The sequence below is a fragment of the Gossypium hirsutum genome, chromosome D06 (assembly GCF_007990345.1).
Source record: "Gossypium hirsutum isolate 1008001.06 chromosome D06, Gossypium_hirsutum_v2.1, whole genome shotgun sequence".
NCBI lineage: Eukaryota > Viridiplantae > Streptophyta > Magnoliopsida > Malvales > Malvaceae > Gossypium > Gossypium hirsutum.
The window spans coordinates 51,822,850-51,840,487 of NC_053442.1; the positions used below are offsets into that span (position 1 = coordinate 51,822,850).

General features: G+C 35.7%; 1 non-coding gene across 1 annotated transcript; it reads left to right on the forward strand.

Moving 5' to 3' along the window:
- Positions 1-7,683: 7,683 nt before the first annotated feature.
- Positions 7,684-7,790, forward strand: LOC121218837 (small nucleolar RNA R71). Its single transcript, XR_005915313.1, has one exon. It is a non-coding gene; the product is annotated as a small nucleolar RNA R71 (small nucleolar RNA).
- Positions 7,791-17,638: the final 9,848 nt, after the last annotated feature.

The following is a 17,638-nucleotide window of genomic DNA, read 5'->3' on the forward strand; positions in this document are numbered from 1 at the left end:
TTCTTTATTAACAAGTAACTTATATACAAACATTTTGAAAATTTTATTCTAAATTTCAAGATATATCAACATGAATCACTATTTGCATGTATGTCACAGCCATAGATAATATTCTTCATTCAACACAATTTCTCATCAATCAAGCAAAACAATCATAAGGCTTATTTATGATCTTCATATGTTGAACTTAATACTTCCTCTCCACTAATGTAGGTGACATAATCATCAAATCAATAGGTCTTTTATAAGTTGTAATGGGGCTCGGTTAAAGGTGGGGATTTTAAGAGATGGGACATTTCGGTTTGAAAATATTAACCTTTAGTTTGTCTTGGATTTCTCAAAATTCAACCTTTTTCTTCAAGTGAACCTGTGGAACTGCCCCAAACTTATTTTGAACTCATAGTCATACATTTTCTTTTTGGAGACTGAGCAAATTTTTCTTCACTTTTTCTTTGTCTTTGTTGTTGTTGTTTTTATTTTTTTTATAAGCATGAGCACATACATCTTTATGAAAATTTCCTCAAATGTTGATTCCCAAGACAAATTTAGTTAAGATAGGTGCACAAAATTGGGATAATTTAAAAAAAATGGTAACTGGCTTATAATGTAGGTTTATTACAATGAATAGGCCTTAAAGCTCAAAATTATAGTTTCAAGGGCCTAATATCAAAAGGTGGTCTTGAAAAGGCTCAAACAATCCAAAGAACAATGGTGCCTATATCATTTTAGATTTTTATGTCCCTTAGGATTTCGCCTCAAGAAAGTTACTAAGTCAATTCTAAAGATATAAACCTTCATGCATGTCTAATCTCAAGAGAAACTAAGTTTTCATGGCAAACATTACCTAAGACTAAGATCATAAAAACATTCTATTTTTCATGATGCCATACAATCACTCAGATAAAATCATAATTCATGCTTGTATACAAGCTATCTTATTAAAAGGAATTTCTTTAAACATTCATTTATTAAAACATACGTATGAAAGAAATGATTTGAAACATACTTAAAAATTTTAAAAATTTCGAGCAATTATTTGCCTTACCCCCTTTAAAAAGAAGTAATGTCCTCATTGCAAAAACAAAGTAATGAATGAAAACTGAACACCAGGTAGGGTTGTAAAGAAAGAGAGGTGAGTCATTAAGACTGCTTAAATACCAAGTCTTTCCTAATAACCTAATCCTAGACATGTTCATTCCCATTGCCACATCACTTAGTCTTTTTCTTTCTAAAGAAGTATTTATTCATGCTTGCTATGTTTTATTTTGAAAAAAATTAAATCCTAATTACTAAAGAAATAAATTCCTAAAGACCTAAAAACAATTAAATAAATAACAAGACAAGAATCCCCCTTTTATTTTTCTGACTTATTCCCCTTGTCTTCTTTAGCTCCATCTTCCGTCCATGTCTCAAAGATAGCATCTGGGAACTCATGAACAAAAGTATTAAAGATATTCTTAAAAGTATTTTGAATTGAATCATCTTTAATTTTTACATATTTTCAATAAATTTGTTTTTGATTGTGCATGAACTTACACATATCCATCAAAATTGACAACTCTGATTTCCTTTAAATACTTGCAAAAGTCGGCATGGGAGTTGTATATTCAAGTTCAACACTTAGCTTGACTGATTCTTCTTCTGACTCAACCCTAGGTTCAGGGTTTTCAGCTCCTTTAGCTGGTTAAGGACTATTTGGTTCCTTATCAGATTCTTCTTCTTCTGTGTATGTAACTGAATCAGCTTTAGTTTCTGTTTTATTTGTTGACTCTTCGATTTCTGGCTCAGTTGGTTCCTCTTGCTCACCTTGGTTCAACTCATGCACTCTTTCTACCAACCTTTCAAGATCATGGCTTGTAATAAACCCTTGAACCTAGTGCCCTTCAGATTTGCTTGTGTTTTAACACGGGCCCTTAAGCTAAGTGAAGTGATTAATGATGGGAAATAAGCACTTCCTACCTTCTTTTTAGAACAATCATGAATCTCATTGAGGATAATTTTCCCAACATTAATAGATTTTTCTGTCAAGATTGCATATAACAAGAGCATTCGTTCCATTGAGATGGTGGAACTGTGTGAGATAGACATAAAACTGTAGCGAACAAAATAAAACCATACTTTTGCTACTGGTTTTAAGTATTCTCTTCAACAAGAATTGCTCCCTTACTTTCTTATAATCCATTGGGATCTCGGATTTGTCACAACATCAAGCACTTATTGAAGAAAATCCCAATTTATATTGTTCATCATAAGGTAATACTCATCTTCTTCAACATCAGGTAAATTAAACAAATCATTAATAGACTTAGAAGTAGATGTACCTTTTTCTTTTTACAATGACTTTAGTAGCATATTGCGTAGTCTAACTAGCATAGAATTCTCGAACTAGTTCATCATCGGAAAGTGAACAAGCATGACAGAATCGTTCCCATTTGAGAGCATTGATTATCTTTCTAATTGGCATAGGAACAACCATCACATCATTGCTCTTTAAGGTTAAAACCTTTTTCTGGCATCATAGGTTGATGCTTGAAAATTGAATCAAATCGCTTTTTTACTTTCTTCATCAACCACAATCGAGTTTTCAAGAGTAGTCTTTGCCAATCTGGTTCTTTTACGAGACATGGTACTTTCTTGAAAATTTGGCAGAGTTTTTAGACAAGATAGAAAAGAGAAATCAACAAAGTTGGTATAACTTTCTATGGCAAAAATCTTATGACAGCAAAGATGGTACGGCGGCGATCTCTTTGCGGCAGCAATAGGGAATTTTGGCAAAAAGAAAGAAAAGGACTATGGTTTCTTTCGAGATTTGAGGTTGACGGCACAAAAGGGAGGTTTAGGGATTTTTAGGGTGTAAGAAAATTGCTTTGAGGGATTTGAAAGTTAGTAGAATGAATAGGGGTTTATATAGGGAAAAATTAGGGCAACATCTGGCAAAAATTTAGCTACATTAAAGTTACTTGGGCAGCAAGTAATAGGTGTGACTGCAAGGCATAGATTTTTCCCTTCTTTTTGCTGTATTGGGCTTCAAATTCAAACTGTATCTCCATAATTGTCGTATAATTCAATAGCTCCATAAGGATAAACTCGGTAGATGGTATAAGGTCCTTTCCATGGGATTTTAGCTTTCCAGGAAATAACTTCAGCCTTGAATTAAACAACAACACCTTCTGACTTTCTTTAAACTCGAGAGGTCGTATATGACTATCATGCCATCTATTTGATCCTTTTTTACACATTTTGGCATTCTCATAGGAAAACAACCTCAGCTCTTCCAACTCATCCAGGTGTAAAATCCTTCTCTCACCGACTTGCTTAAGATCAAAATTTAACTGCTTCAAAGCCCAGTGAGCTTTATTCTCCAATTCTAATGGCAAATGGCATACCTTTCCAAAGACTAATCGATAAGGAGTCATTCCTAATTGAGTCTTAAATGATGTTCGATAGGCCCATAATATATCATCGAGCCTTCAAGACCAACCTTTTCTACTAGGGCGTACTAACTTTTCAAGGATACCTTTGATTTCAAGGTTCACTCTTTCAACTTGCCCATTGGACTAGGGGTGATAAACATTAGAAATCTTGTGCTTCACATCATATTTGTCAAGCAACCACTTAAGCCATTTGTTCACAAAGTGAGAACCTTCATCACTAATAATAGCTTTTGGTGTCCCAAATTGTGTAAACACATGTTTATGTAGGAATCGCATGACTACCTTAACATCAACCCACTTTGATACATAGTCCACAGCTACTAAGATGTATTTGTTCCCATATGAAGAAGGAAATGGGCCTAAGAAGTCAATACCCCATACGTCGAACAATTCAATTTCCAAAATGTTTGTCAAGGGCATCTCATTCCTCCTTGATATATTTCCAGTCCTTTGGCATTTATCACAGTTCTTCACATAAGCATAAGTATCTTTAAATAGTGGAGGCCAAAAGAAACCTGCTTGCAAAATCTTTGTTGCAGTACGTGAACCACCAAAGTGTTCCCCACTTGGATATGAATGGAAATGATATAAAATCTCAACAATCTCACATTCAGCTACACATTTTCGGATTATATTATCTGCACACTGTTTAAACAAAAACGGATCCTCTCAAAAATAATACTAACTATCATGAAGGAATTTCATCTTTTGTTGGTATGTCATTTCTTGAGGAATTATTCCACATGCAAGATAATTGGCAAAATCAGCAAACCCAGGTGTTTCATGAATTCGACTCACCTCAAATAAGTGCTCATCTGGGAAATTCTTGTTGATAGGCACACATGGTCCAGTTACCTCATCTTGGTCTAACCTCAAAAGATGATCAGCTACCTGATTTTCAACACATTTTCTGTCTTAGATCTCAAGGTCAAATTCTTAGAGTAAAATTATCCAATGAATTAGCCTCGATTTCAGATCTTTCTTCGTGAGCAAGTATGTAATGGCCACATAGTGAGTAAATACTGTAACTTTGGTACCTATAAGATATGAGCAGAATTTGTCAAAAGTAAAAACTATAGTAAACAGTTCCTTTTCAGTTACCGTATAATTGAGTTAGGCTCCTGTCAAGGTTCTACTTGCAAATAAATGGGGTGGAACACTTTATTTTTTCTTTGACCCATCATAGCTCCAACAACATAGTCACTTGCATCGTATATCAACTCAAAAGCTGAGTTCCAATCAGGTGAAATGATTATTGGGGCTGAGATTAACCGCTTCTTTAGATCTTCAAAAGCTTCTAAACATCTTTCGTTGAAATTGAACACTGTATCTTTCTCTAACAATAAACACATCGGTTTAGAAATTTTCGAGAAATTTTTGATAAACCTTCGATAAAAACCGACATGGCCTAAGAAAATTCTGACTCCTTTCACATTAATTGGGGTCAGTAATCTTTCAGTTACGTCCACCTTTGTTTTGTCGACTTCAGTTCCTTTCTTTGAAATTCTATAGCCAAAGACAGTCCCTTCCTTAGCCATAAAATGGCATTTCTCCCAATTAAGGACAAGATTCATCTCTTCGCATCTCTTTAGTACCTTAGCCAAATTACTCAAACAGATATCATAAGTGTTACCAAAAATAGAAAAATCATCCATGAAAACTCAACAAAATTTTCAACCATATCAGTAAATATTGCCATCATGCATCGTTGAAAAGTTGTAGGTGCATTGCATAAACCAAAAGGCATTCACCTAAAAGCAAACGTACCGTATGGACAAGTAAAAGTTGTTTTATGTTGGTCCTCCGGGGCTACAACTCTTTGGTTATATCCCGAATAGCCATTGAAAAAATAATAGAATTCATTACCTACTAGTCAATCTAAAATCTGATCCATAAAAGGTAACAGAAAATGATCCTTCCGAGTGGCTTTATTCAACTTTCTATAATCAATACAAATTCTCCAACCGGTAACAGTTCTCATTGAAATTAACTCGTTACGCTCATTTTCAACTATCGTGATTCTACCTTTCTTCGGGACACACTGCACCGGACTTACCCGCAAACTATCTGAAATAGGATAGATCATTCCTGCATCTAACCATTTGATCACTTCCTTCCTCACAACTTCCTTCATAATAGGATTGAGCCTCTTTTTCCCATCAATTCGAGCTCTTTCACCTTTTTCCAAAATGATTTTATGCATGCAAAAAGAAGGGCTTATACCTCAAATGTCAGCTATGGTCCAACCAATTGCTTTATTAAAACAACAATCAGTTGTTCCTCTTGATCTTTTGTTAGTTCTGCTGAAAGAATCACAGGGAAAATAAAGTCACCTAAATAAATATATTTCAAATGGGAAGGAAGTACCTTTAGTTCGACTGTAGTTGGTTCGTCGATTGACAACTTGGGTTGCACAAATTCTCTGACTTCTAACTCCGATGGTTCAAACCATGTGGATTGAGTAAAATTTCTCGGATTGGCTTCCATCAAAGCTATGATTTTTTCACCTTCTTCATCCTCAAAAGGGTCAAACTTTAAGGCTTTTTTTCAATGGATCTTCGTCAAAATTGCTTTCCATAGAAACCAAGGTTTCTATCTCTTCCACAACTAAACACTCATCTACCGGATCGGGAATTTTCATCGCTTTAAGAATGTTAAAAGTTACTTGGTCGTCTTGAACTCGCATGGTGAGTTTGCCTTTCTACACATCAATTAACGTCCTCCCTGTGGCTAGGAAAGATCTCCCAAGGGTAATTGGCACTTCTTTATCTGCTTCAAAATCTAAAATAATGAAATTAGCAAGAAAAATAAATTTATCGACTCTTACCAAAACATCATCGATCTTTCCTTTGGGATATGCTAAAGATCTATTCGTTAGCTGAAGCGTCACAGTTTTAGGTCATACTTTACCTATCCGTAACATCTTAAAATAGACTTAGGCATCAAGTTGATACCTAGTAAGATTCACCAATGTTACAGGGTATAGTAAAGCTTCCTCAATGGCAGTTTATTTGGCTGGAATGCACTACACTCCTTTGTCAATGCAATAGTCTCATACTCACTTAGTCATTTCTTCTTGGACAGTATATCTTTCATAAACTTCAAATAGTTCGGCATTTGTTCTAAAGCCTCCACCAATGGAATATTGATGTGTAACTACTTCAGAACATCCAAAAACTTCTTGAATTGCACCTCTTGTTTCTACTTCTTTTGCTACAATCTTTGCGGATATAGAGGTGATGGAACTTTCGATTGAACTGGACAACTCTTCTGAGTAGGTAAATCTGCATCCAAATAAGATGTTAAAATATCTGAATTCACTAAGTCAGGGTTTACCTTGTCAGATTTTATAGATTTTGATTCCTTTGGTGTAGGAACTTCAACATCTGGTTGACTTTCCTCCTTTTCAACATGCTCATCTTTGACATCAATCAATCGGGGTTCAAGAGTCTTACCACTTCGCAATGCCACGACCTTGATATGTTCTTTACCCAAATTCCTTGAATTCTCAGTATTGCTCAGTAAGGTTCCTTGCGGTCTATTATAAAGCTCCGTAGCCAACTGATCCATTTGGTTTTCCAAATTTTTCAATACTGTTGCTTGGCTTTGGATCAAAGAGTCATTCTTTGCCATGTATGCTTTCAACAAGTTCTCCAAACTGTTGGATGCCTCAGCTTGAGGTGGTTTTGGAGCTTGCTGATTAAACCCTTGAGATTGGTTAGGTCTTTGTCGCAATAAGTTATTGTTCGGTCCATTTTCTTGGTTGCTCCAAGAAAAGTTAGGATGATTACGCCATGAAGAATTGTAGAAGTTGGACTAGGGTCCTTGTCCACTCCTATTTTGATATTGGTTCCCCACATAGTACACTGACTTAGGATTTCATGGACAATTTTCAAAAGAATGACCTTCCCCATAATACATACAGGAAACTACTTCAAACGAACTTGGTGGCTGAGCAGCAAAATTATTAGTACTATTAGCGGTTAATTATTTTAACATAGAGGAAATAGACGATTCCTGAGCTGATAACGAAGTGAGGGATTCAACTTCATGAACTTCAGCTACACGTCTTCCTGAAGCTGTTCAATTTTTTGGCCATTGATAGTTATTACTCGTGATCCTCTCGATGATCTCATAAGCCTCATTATAAGACTTAGACAAATTTGCACCATTCGCGAAAGCATCTACCATCAATCTTGTATGTGCATTGAAATCATTATAGAATGTCTCCAACTGGATACAATGAGGAATCCCATGATGAGGACACTTATGAAGTAACACCTTGAATATCACCCAAGCCTCATACAAAGACTCGTCATCCAATTGTTGGAAAGTTGTGATCTCGTTCCTTAACTTAGCTTTTTTGCTAGGTGGGAAATACTTAACCAAAAATCTCTCTGCTAATTCTTGCCATGTAGATATAGAACTTGGTGGCAATAAATTGAGCCATGCTTGTGCTCAATATCGCAACGAGTACGAAAATAACTTCAACCTCAGTGTGTCTTCAGTCACACCGGCTATCTTGAATGAATCACTCACCTCTATAAACAGTCGAAGGTGTAGATGTGGATCTTTCGTGGGCATACCACTAAATTGACCCACCGTTTGTAGCATTTGAAACATTATTGGTTTCAATTCAAACTGGGTTGCCTCAATATTTGGCATTCTAATTCCTGGGTTTAACCCATTAAAAACTAGCACAACATATTGCCTGATGCATCGATCCTTATCATCAGCAATGAGGATGGGAATTCGTACATAATCGGCTTCATTACCTTAGTCTTGATTCTAATTTCCAAGGTCCATCTCAACTTGTCTTTGAGCTATTCGTTCATGTCTTCTTTGTTTGAAAGTTCACTCAATTTCAAGGTCCATAGGGAGTAAATTGATAATTCAATCTATGCTCATAAACACCTGAGAAGACAATCACAAAAATTAAAAAGAATAAGTTAGTAATATTAGAAATAAATCAAATTGAAAATAAATAATTTCACGAAAAAAATAACTATGGCAACAGTTGACAATTCTCGGTAATGGGGCCAAAAACTTGTAACGCTAGGGTTTGTGCAAGTGTACACAGTCATTATCAAGTAATAAGTAAGTATCGAGTTATCGTCTCCATAGGAATTGTATTTGTGCTAAGTCACTTAATTCGTAAAATTATATTAATAATTTGGTAAATAAAAACAAAATATAGTTGAGAAGTGGTGATAAAAATATATTAAACTAAATGCAATGATCCCTAATAAAAATTATCCTAATTATGCAAACTATATGAATGAAATAGATTTTAGTAAAATTAAACACAATTTGCAACAATTATAACATAAATAAATTAGCACAATTATTTTAATTAAACTCAATTTATTATCAACATGCTTAATAACATTTGGAATCACATTCCATGGAAACTCGATCTTTCATTCGGAACACTTTACTTAGTAATACGCATTTTACTGATCCTTATTTTTACTAAAGGTTTCTTAGAATTCGTGTGAGGTAACAGTGACATGTTAGGTTTGAAACAATTTAATCACACAAATCTAAAAACTATGCAGATAACAGAGCTTGGTTAGAGTTGTTATGCAACCTACAATTCAATCGGGTTAAGAACTAAATTGAGCATGCACATTTCAATTATGCGTCCATTAGCCGTAGATTGGTTAGGATTGCTCAGCTAATTTAGGTGCAGTTCAATCACGTATGAACAAAATACAGACTTGATTTTAATTGAAAACATGATCGATTGAGGCACAAACATTATAAGCATGAATCAAATAAATATTATTTAATCAAAATAATCATCCTAGCTTAAATAAATTTAAGCTATCAATTATGTAAACAAGAACAAAGAACACATAGCAAAAATCTTTAAATTAAATTAAAGAAAAGAAAGATTAAACCCAGTTTAGAGTGGCTGCCACCCAAGACTCTGACTGGCGAGGCTCCTTCGCTTCTTTGCGTTGCTCCTTAGCTGATGGCTCTCCAAGGTGGCCGACCAAAGGTTCTTTAAGCGACTTAATTGCTAAAATTCTTATGCAAGGATGATGAAGGGGAAAGATAACTAAAAGAGTTAAGAGAATAATGAATGAGTGAGAGATGATGGGATGAGGGATGATTGAAAAAGTGAAAAATGAGCTATTATTTATAGGCGAGGCAAGGGAGCTAGTTTGCTAAAAATAGGAGTGTCCATACTTTGAAACTTCCTCCAAGATTGGTCAGCCATGAATTGAGGAAGGGTGGCTGATTTTTCCTTGATTTTTGGTCAATTTAAGTGCCACAACAACTCAGGACTAAGACTCGGTCATCAGCAAATCTTTGGGAAAATCTCTGATTTCTTTAACTCTTCAAGGACTTGGTATAATTAAACCAAAAAATGGTTTATGAAATCCATGTGCATCCAAAAATTGGGTTGACTTCGTCCCCAATTTGGATGGTTTTGCAATTAGAAGAAAACTATCAGACCTGTCCAAAAATAGTAGATAGTTTAGAGGACCAAATAATATAATTTAACCACTTTAATTAATCAATTTACTTAATTAATTAAAACCCAATTTATTAATGAATTATTAAAAATGAATTATTAAATATAACTTTATATTTTATTATTTAATTTAATCATGCATGGCCCACTTTATTGCTTAAAAATATAGTATGGTCAAATTAATATAGAATAAGTCATATTATGCATGAAAACTATATAATATAGTATAAAATCACATTTTAATAATTTCTATATCCTAATTTCATAATTTTGCATCTTTCATTAATTTATTAAACAATTACTTGGTTTTAACAACAAATTTAAGTAAAAAGGTGATGAATTATATAATAAAATCCTATATATTTTTCAGTTTACACTTGTAAGGCACACAAAGGTCTCCTGCTCAGAATGTACGTTACTGTAATCGTTTTTCCCCAGATGGAAATCAATTACTAACTCAAAACTCTTCTGACAGTTTAAGCCATCATTGATAACTCCAATTTCATATATTTATGTAACATCAAATAAGTTACATTACTCATCACTCAATTTATGTCACTAACTATTTAGCACAAATACAATGTTAACCATCTCTAATTCACATGTAAAAAAAAACAAACTCTTTTCATGCAGTTTTAACTGATTTAGATAGAACTGATGCTTCAGTTAACAATGCTCTCGACTGTTCAATTTACAAATAGAACAACTTTCATTTACAATCACATTTCCGATTTAAAACTAATCCAATGGATATAATTCTGTATCATGTCTTCTAGAATATGAATTCTACATTCAGACTATTCATCTATTTACCTGTGAACGATCAAAATTTATTTCCAAACCTGATGATAAAATCAAACACATATAACTCAATTAACCCTTCAAGTAAATAATCTCGTCAAGCTAAACAACTGAATCGATCTTGGCTATCAAACAATAACTTTTCAAATAGAACCTTTTTTCTTGTTATTAAGATAACTCAGACATACAATTTGTCACAATTTCTTCAGGGTTCTAATCAAAGATCTTTAAAAACTGCATATTTCAAACATAACATTACGCCTTTGCTCATTGACATATATCAAGATTTACTTGGAAGTGATAACTATTATACAGATTTGAACTTGATCTTCTATTGTTTATGCTTTTGCCAATGTCAATTCCCTTTCAAGAAAACTAGAAAGGATTATATAATGAAGATATCTCAACCATTAATCATTGAAGCATTGAACTATACTGAAGCCACCTTCAATAGATAAAAAAAATCATAATGCCGTAATAAGACCGACTTCTTGTACGTATAAATAGTTAATATCACAATTATCAGTAATGCCTTATGAAGTAAAAAGGAAATCAAATATAGTTCCAAATACAATCAGTGCAGGAACACAATCTCTGTAAATATTAAATTTGTACCACTGTACTCCCATAATCAAACTAGAATTTATAATCATAGGAACACCGAGATATCGAAACCTAATAAGTAAAACTTTACAGAATTTTCAAAAACACAATCCATATCAGATGAATTTTTTTTTGACATCCTAGGGAATAAAATATCCAGAAGAAAATACCACTCATACATACTGAAGTCAATTATGACATAAGCAATATAATCTTCATGTATACTAAGCAGTTTAATAACTAGTAGGAACAGAATACTATCATCGCACAGATTCTATCATCAACGTTTCTTTAACAAAAAGAAATGGAATACCAATGAAAGATAGAGCAATGCCGAACATAACCCAAACAGACCAACAATGCTTTCATCTATTAGTATATATAGCTAATGTTCTCATACGATAAGAGTTTCATTTGAAGATAGTCAGCCACATATACCTCTGAAAGTAGACAAACACATAGAGTACCCAAAAGAAATCGTTGTAAACTATTTGACTATAACCGCTGTACTCAACTATCTTTACAAGTCAAACATTATTTCACTGTCTATCTCTGACATTACTGATTTCTCATTATCCCATCATTAACAGAAATCAATTCAGAAGAACTTTCAGTTAATATATTCTGTAGATATCATACCTGAATATTTTGTTTCATCAAATTCAACTTCTTCTTTAACAATGAATTTGCATAATCCGAATGGCCTTCAAAACAATTCACTATCTCTTCTGTACTATCTTTACTTGCTGACTCATTCTCTTATTTGATCACAGTATTAATCCTTCAATTTCAACTCATCATAAACACATTTTCACTCAAATATTTGAGTATCACACTCTGCACTATCGGAATTAGCTCTGTAACCCAGTGTTGTTCGTGAAGAAAAAGGATGGGACCATGCATTTGTGCATCGACTATCGATAATTGAATAAACTGGCTATCAAGAATAAATATCCTTTGTCGAGGATAGATGATTTATTTGATCAGTTGCAAGGAGCTTAGATTTTCTCCAAAATAGATCTTCATTCTGGGTACCATCAGTTGAGAGTTAAGGAGGCTGATGTGTACAAGATTGCGTTTAAGACTCGTTATGGTCATTACGAGTTCCTAGTAAAGTCGTTTGGGCTGACGAATGTACCAGCTGCCTTCATAGACCTAATGAACTGGGTATTTCAGTCCTGCTTGGATTGGTTCATGGTGGTATTTATAGACGATATCTTGATGTATTCGAGAACAGAGGAAAAGCATGATGCACATCTCTGAATTATTTTGTAAATTTTAAGAGAGAAACAACTGTATGTTAAGTTTAGCAAGTGTGAGTTCTGGCTGCAAGAAGTGACATTTCTAGGTCACGTGGTATCTGCCAAAGGGATTAGGGTTGATCCTCGAAAAATTAAAAAAGTACTGGATTGGAAACCACCTAAGATTGTATCTGAGATTCGAAGTTTTCTAGGTCTGGCAGGGTATTACAGACATTTTTTGAGGGGTTTTCCTTAATTGTTGCACCTCTGACTAAGTTACTGCATAAAGGGGTACTGTTTAACTGGACTGATAAGTAGCAAGAAAGTTTTAAGAAATTGAAGGAAGTTCTGACTGAGGGCCCTGTCTTAATACAGCTAGAGTCTGGGAAGGAATTCACTGTTTACAGTGATGCATCACATATTGGTTTGGGTTGTGTTTTGATGTAGGACGGTAAGGTGGTTACTTATACGTCTCATCAGTTAAGCCTCACGAGGTGAATTACACTACCCATGATTTGGAGTTAGCTGCGGTGGTATTCGCACTGAAAATTTGGAGGCATTATCTATACGGTGAGAAGTGTACTATTTATACAGATCACAAGAGTCTTAAGTATCTCCTCACTCAGAAGGAGTTGAATCTTAGGCAGCGAAGATGGATAGAGCTGCTTAAGGATTATGATTGCTCGATTGAATGCCATACTAGGAAGGCTAACGTAGTAGCGGATGCACTGAGCCATAGGGCTGTATCTGATTTGAGAGTGATGTTTGCTCATCTTAGCTTGTTTGATGATGGTAGTTTGTTGGCTAAGTTACAAAGTAGACTGACGTGGACTGAACAAATTAATGGTAAATAATTGTTGGATGAGTCACTGGTTCTTCGTTTCCGTCAAGTTGAGAATGGGGAAACTTCAAATTTTGGGTTGAATAGGGAAGGAGTACTGTGTTTCTGTGGGAGAGTCTGTGTACCGAGGGATAATGATTTGTGGCAGTCTATTCTGCGAGAAGCGCATAGTAGTCCTTTTGCTATGCACCCTGGCAGGAATAAAATATATCGAGATCTTCGTGAGTTGTGCTGGTGGCCAGGACTGAAATGAGAAATAACTAATTTTTTGGGTAAGTGTTTAACTTGCCAGCAAGTGAAGGCTGAACATCTGTTACCTTCAGGGTTACTACAGCCAGTTAGGATTCCACTTTGGAAATGGGAGAGAGTAACCATGGATTTTGTGAGTGGGCTGCCCTTAACACCTACCAAGAAGGATTCGGTATGGGTTATTGTAGATCGTTTAACTAAATCTGCTCATTTCATACCAGTTCGTACTGATTACCCATTGCAGAAGTTGGCTAAACTGTATGTGGCTGAGATTGTAAGACTACATTGGGTACCGGTTTCTATTATATCAGACAGAGATCCTCACTTTACGCCTCAGTTTTGGAAGAAATTACACGAGGCTTTGGGTTCTGGACTGAACTTTAGTACTACGTTTCATCCCCAAACAGATGATCAGTCAGAGAGGGTGATTCAAATATTGGAGGATATGTTAAGGTGTTATGTAATAGATTTCCGAGGAAACTGGGAAGATTATTTGCTGCTAGTAGAGTTTGAGTATAATAATAGCTACCAGTCCAGTATTCAAATGGCACCGTACGAAGCATTATATGGTCGTAGGTGTCGTACTCCTACCTGTTGGACTGAGTTGGGCGAGCGGTGAGTTCTAGAGCCAGAGTTGGTTTCTAATACCGAAGAGAAGGTAAAACTGATTTGAGACCGATTGAAGGAACCATCTGATAGGCAGAAGTCTTACGCGAATCTTAAACACCGAGAGTTTGAGTATTCTATGGGGGACTACATTTTTCTTAAGGTCTCCCCTTGAAAAAAGATACTAACGTTTGGCCGGAAGGGTAAGCTTAGCCCTATGTTCATTAGGCCTTACCGTATATTGAAGCGTGTTGGACTGGTCGCCTATCAACTTGAGTTACCTCCTAAATTAGACCAGATTCACAATGTGTTCCACATTGCCATGTTAAGGTGTTATCACTCTGATCCCACACACATAGTACCAGTTGAGGAGATCGAGGTTAGGCTAGATTTGACCTTGAATAAAGAACTAGTGCAGATTTTGGGCCGTGAGGTTAAGGTACTGAGGAAGAAATCTATTCCTCTAGTCAAGGTGCTTTGGCATAATCACAGTTCAGAAGAAGCCATGTGGGAACCTGAAGAGGCGATGCGACAACATTACCCTCACCTTTTCTAACCAGGTAAATTTTGAGGCTGAAATTTCGTTAAGGTGGTAGAGTTGTAATGCCCCAAAATTCAAGTCTTTAATTTTTGAATGTTTTTTTTACAAATTGCTTGTTTGCTTCAGTGGTTAAGTAAGGGTGTGTTTGAGAGTGTTTGAGGAGCTTGGGTTCAAGTCTTAGCCTTGGCAAAATTTTTAGTTTTTCCCTTAAATGAACCTGGACGTTGGTTTATAGGATTTATTAATATTTGTGATTGTTTTATGACAAAAAGAGCCTAATGGTCCAGTAGTAAGTGGCGTCTGAAGTACTCTTAAGGTCAGAGGTTTGAGTCCTAAGCTGCATTGTGGAGTGTTTATTTTTATCACCTATGCAATGAGGTGGTAGAGTTTGACTGAAATGCTGTGGAATTTGAATAGAGGAGTGAATCATGGAGGGATTAGTGGGATTGTGATCGGGTGGAGAAAATTAAGGAAGGATAAGGGGACCGTTTTTAGCAGAAAATCAAGGAATTTGAGAAAGGGGGAGTGTTGTGCCAAATTTGTTCTTTAGACAGTAGGTAATTGGTTTGGGGTTTTCTTTTCACTTTGACTGCTTCGGTTTTGGTCAGTTTTTCTTTCTTCCATTTTTGTTTTTTTGTGCCGATTTTTGCTAAGGCTTAGTGTATCTCTAGAGTGTGTTGGGTATTTTTTCTGCTCATCTCTATTCCTACTGTGTGTTGACCGAATAGTTGCGGTTTCCCCTGTTGAACACACTCTTCTCTTCCATCTCCTCTTGTGGCCGAATTTCCCTTTCCTTTTCCTTCTTCTCTTCTTTGCTAGCCAACCTCCCCTCTCTTCTCCTCTTCTTCATTGATCAAATATTTTTCTCTTACTGCTTGGGATTTCTATCTTCCATTATTTTCTTTTTGACTAAGAGCGATCTCTCTATTTATTTTGAGTGTGGTTCAGCCAATTATCACCCTTCTATTCTATTTCTCTGAGTCGATCTTCTCCTAGCTGTCTCAGTGCTGCAAGTATTTCTGGATATCAGTAAAGTATGAATACACTTCACTTTTTGTTTAAAACCTATTCTTTTCCTTTCTTTTTTATATCGAATACCCTTTTGGCCACTTATATGGCCTAACTTAGTTTCTGATATCACTGTTTGTAGTGCAGATATTCAATAAGTGAGTGACCACTTTTGGTTGGCAGACTTAGAGGAGTAAGTCACCTCTTTCAAGCAAGGTAAGGATGGTGTTTTGATTAAGTGTCGACAAAAGGGTGTTTTTCTATAGTGATTAAAGGACTGACTTAGGACGTATTTGAATGCAGATTTTGGGTGTTCGTGGATCTAGGTGAGTTTTCACAAATAGGTGTGTAATCATACCCTCTCTCAACTACAAATCAGCAAAAGCCGAAAAGCTGGAAAAGACGGCGTTGAGACCTTATGGGCGTACGACCGCTCGTGTGGTAAATCGAGCCTACGAAACAAGGTGTTAAATTGTAGAGGCCTTCATGAGTGTTTTCTGGGCTTAGGCCGTAATGGGCTTAAAATGACCGAAATACCCTCGAAGGGTAAAATGACCAAAATGCCATCGAAGGGTAAAATGACCTATATACCCTCGAAGGGTAAAATGACTGAAATACCCTCGATGGGTAAAATGACTGAAATACCTTTGAAGGGTAAAATGACTAAAATACCATCGAAGCGTAAAATGACCGAAATACCCTTGAAGGGTAAAATGACTGAAATACCCTCGAAGGGTAAAATGACTGAAACACCCCCAAAAGGTAAAATGACCAAAATACCCCTTAAGTGTAAAATGATCGAAATACCCTCAAAGGGTAAAATGACTAAAATACCCTCAAAGGGTAAAATGACTGAAATACCCTCGAAGGGTAAAATGACTAAAATACCCTCAAAAGGTAAAATGACTGAAATACCCTCGAAGGGTAAAATGACTGAAATACCCCTAAAGGGTAAAACAACCAAAATACCCTCGAAGGGTAAAATGACTGAAATACCCCTAAAGGGTAAAACAACCAAAATACCCTCGAAGGGTAAAATAATCGAAATATGCCAAAGGGTAAAATGATTGTTATAACCCTAGAAGTTGAAATACGCGAAAGACCGATTTGCTCTATAATATATATATGACTGTTACTGAGTGTGACATACTGCATACACGTATGATTTGTGACATGACATACTGCATGGGGTTGGGTTTATAATATAAGGGAAGTATACTGTACGGTGGCTTTGCCACATATACTATTACCGGCAGCTTTGCTGCGTTACTGTTACTGGCAGCGTTGCTGCATCACTATTACTGACAGCTTTGCCAATTTTATCCCCACTTGGTGTGTTAGTGGTACGGAGTGGTGTGTTGGGATGGGTTGCATTACTGCATTGTACTGTTACTGTATTGGGCCAAGGCCCACACTGTTACTGAAATGGGCTAAGGCCCACATTGTACTACTACTGAATAGGGCTTAGGCACAGACTATTACTGCATATTAAATGCTGACTATTTGGTAGAGGATTAGACACTAAGCTTTCGTAAACTCACCCTCTCTTTTTAACTGTGCAGATAATCCTCAGCCATAGACGATTCGGTGCTGCGGGGGACTCAGAGATGGCCACACTACTGCTGCTGTTACATTTACTTTTATTTTAACTTGGTTTATATATTGGGTTTTGTTTTTGTAATAAGGCCTTTAAGTTGGTTTAAATTTTTAATTGAGTTTTTCCTTAAATATTTTAAATTGCTAGATTAGGAGATGCCAAATTTTAAAATAATTACCGTTTTCAAAGACACGAGTTTTAAACGTTAGAGTTTTTAAATACTTCCGCGTTTT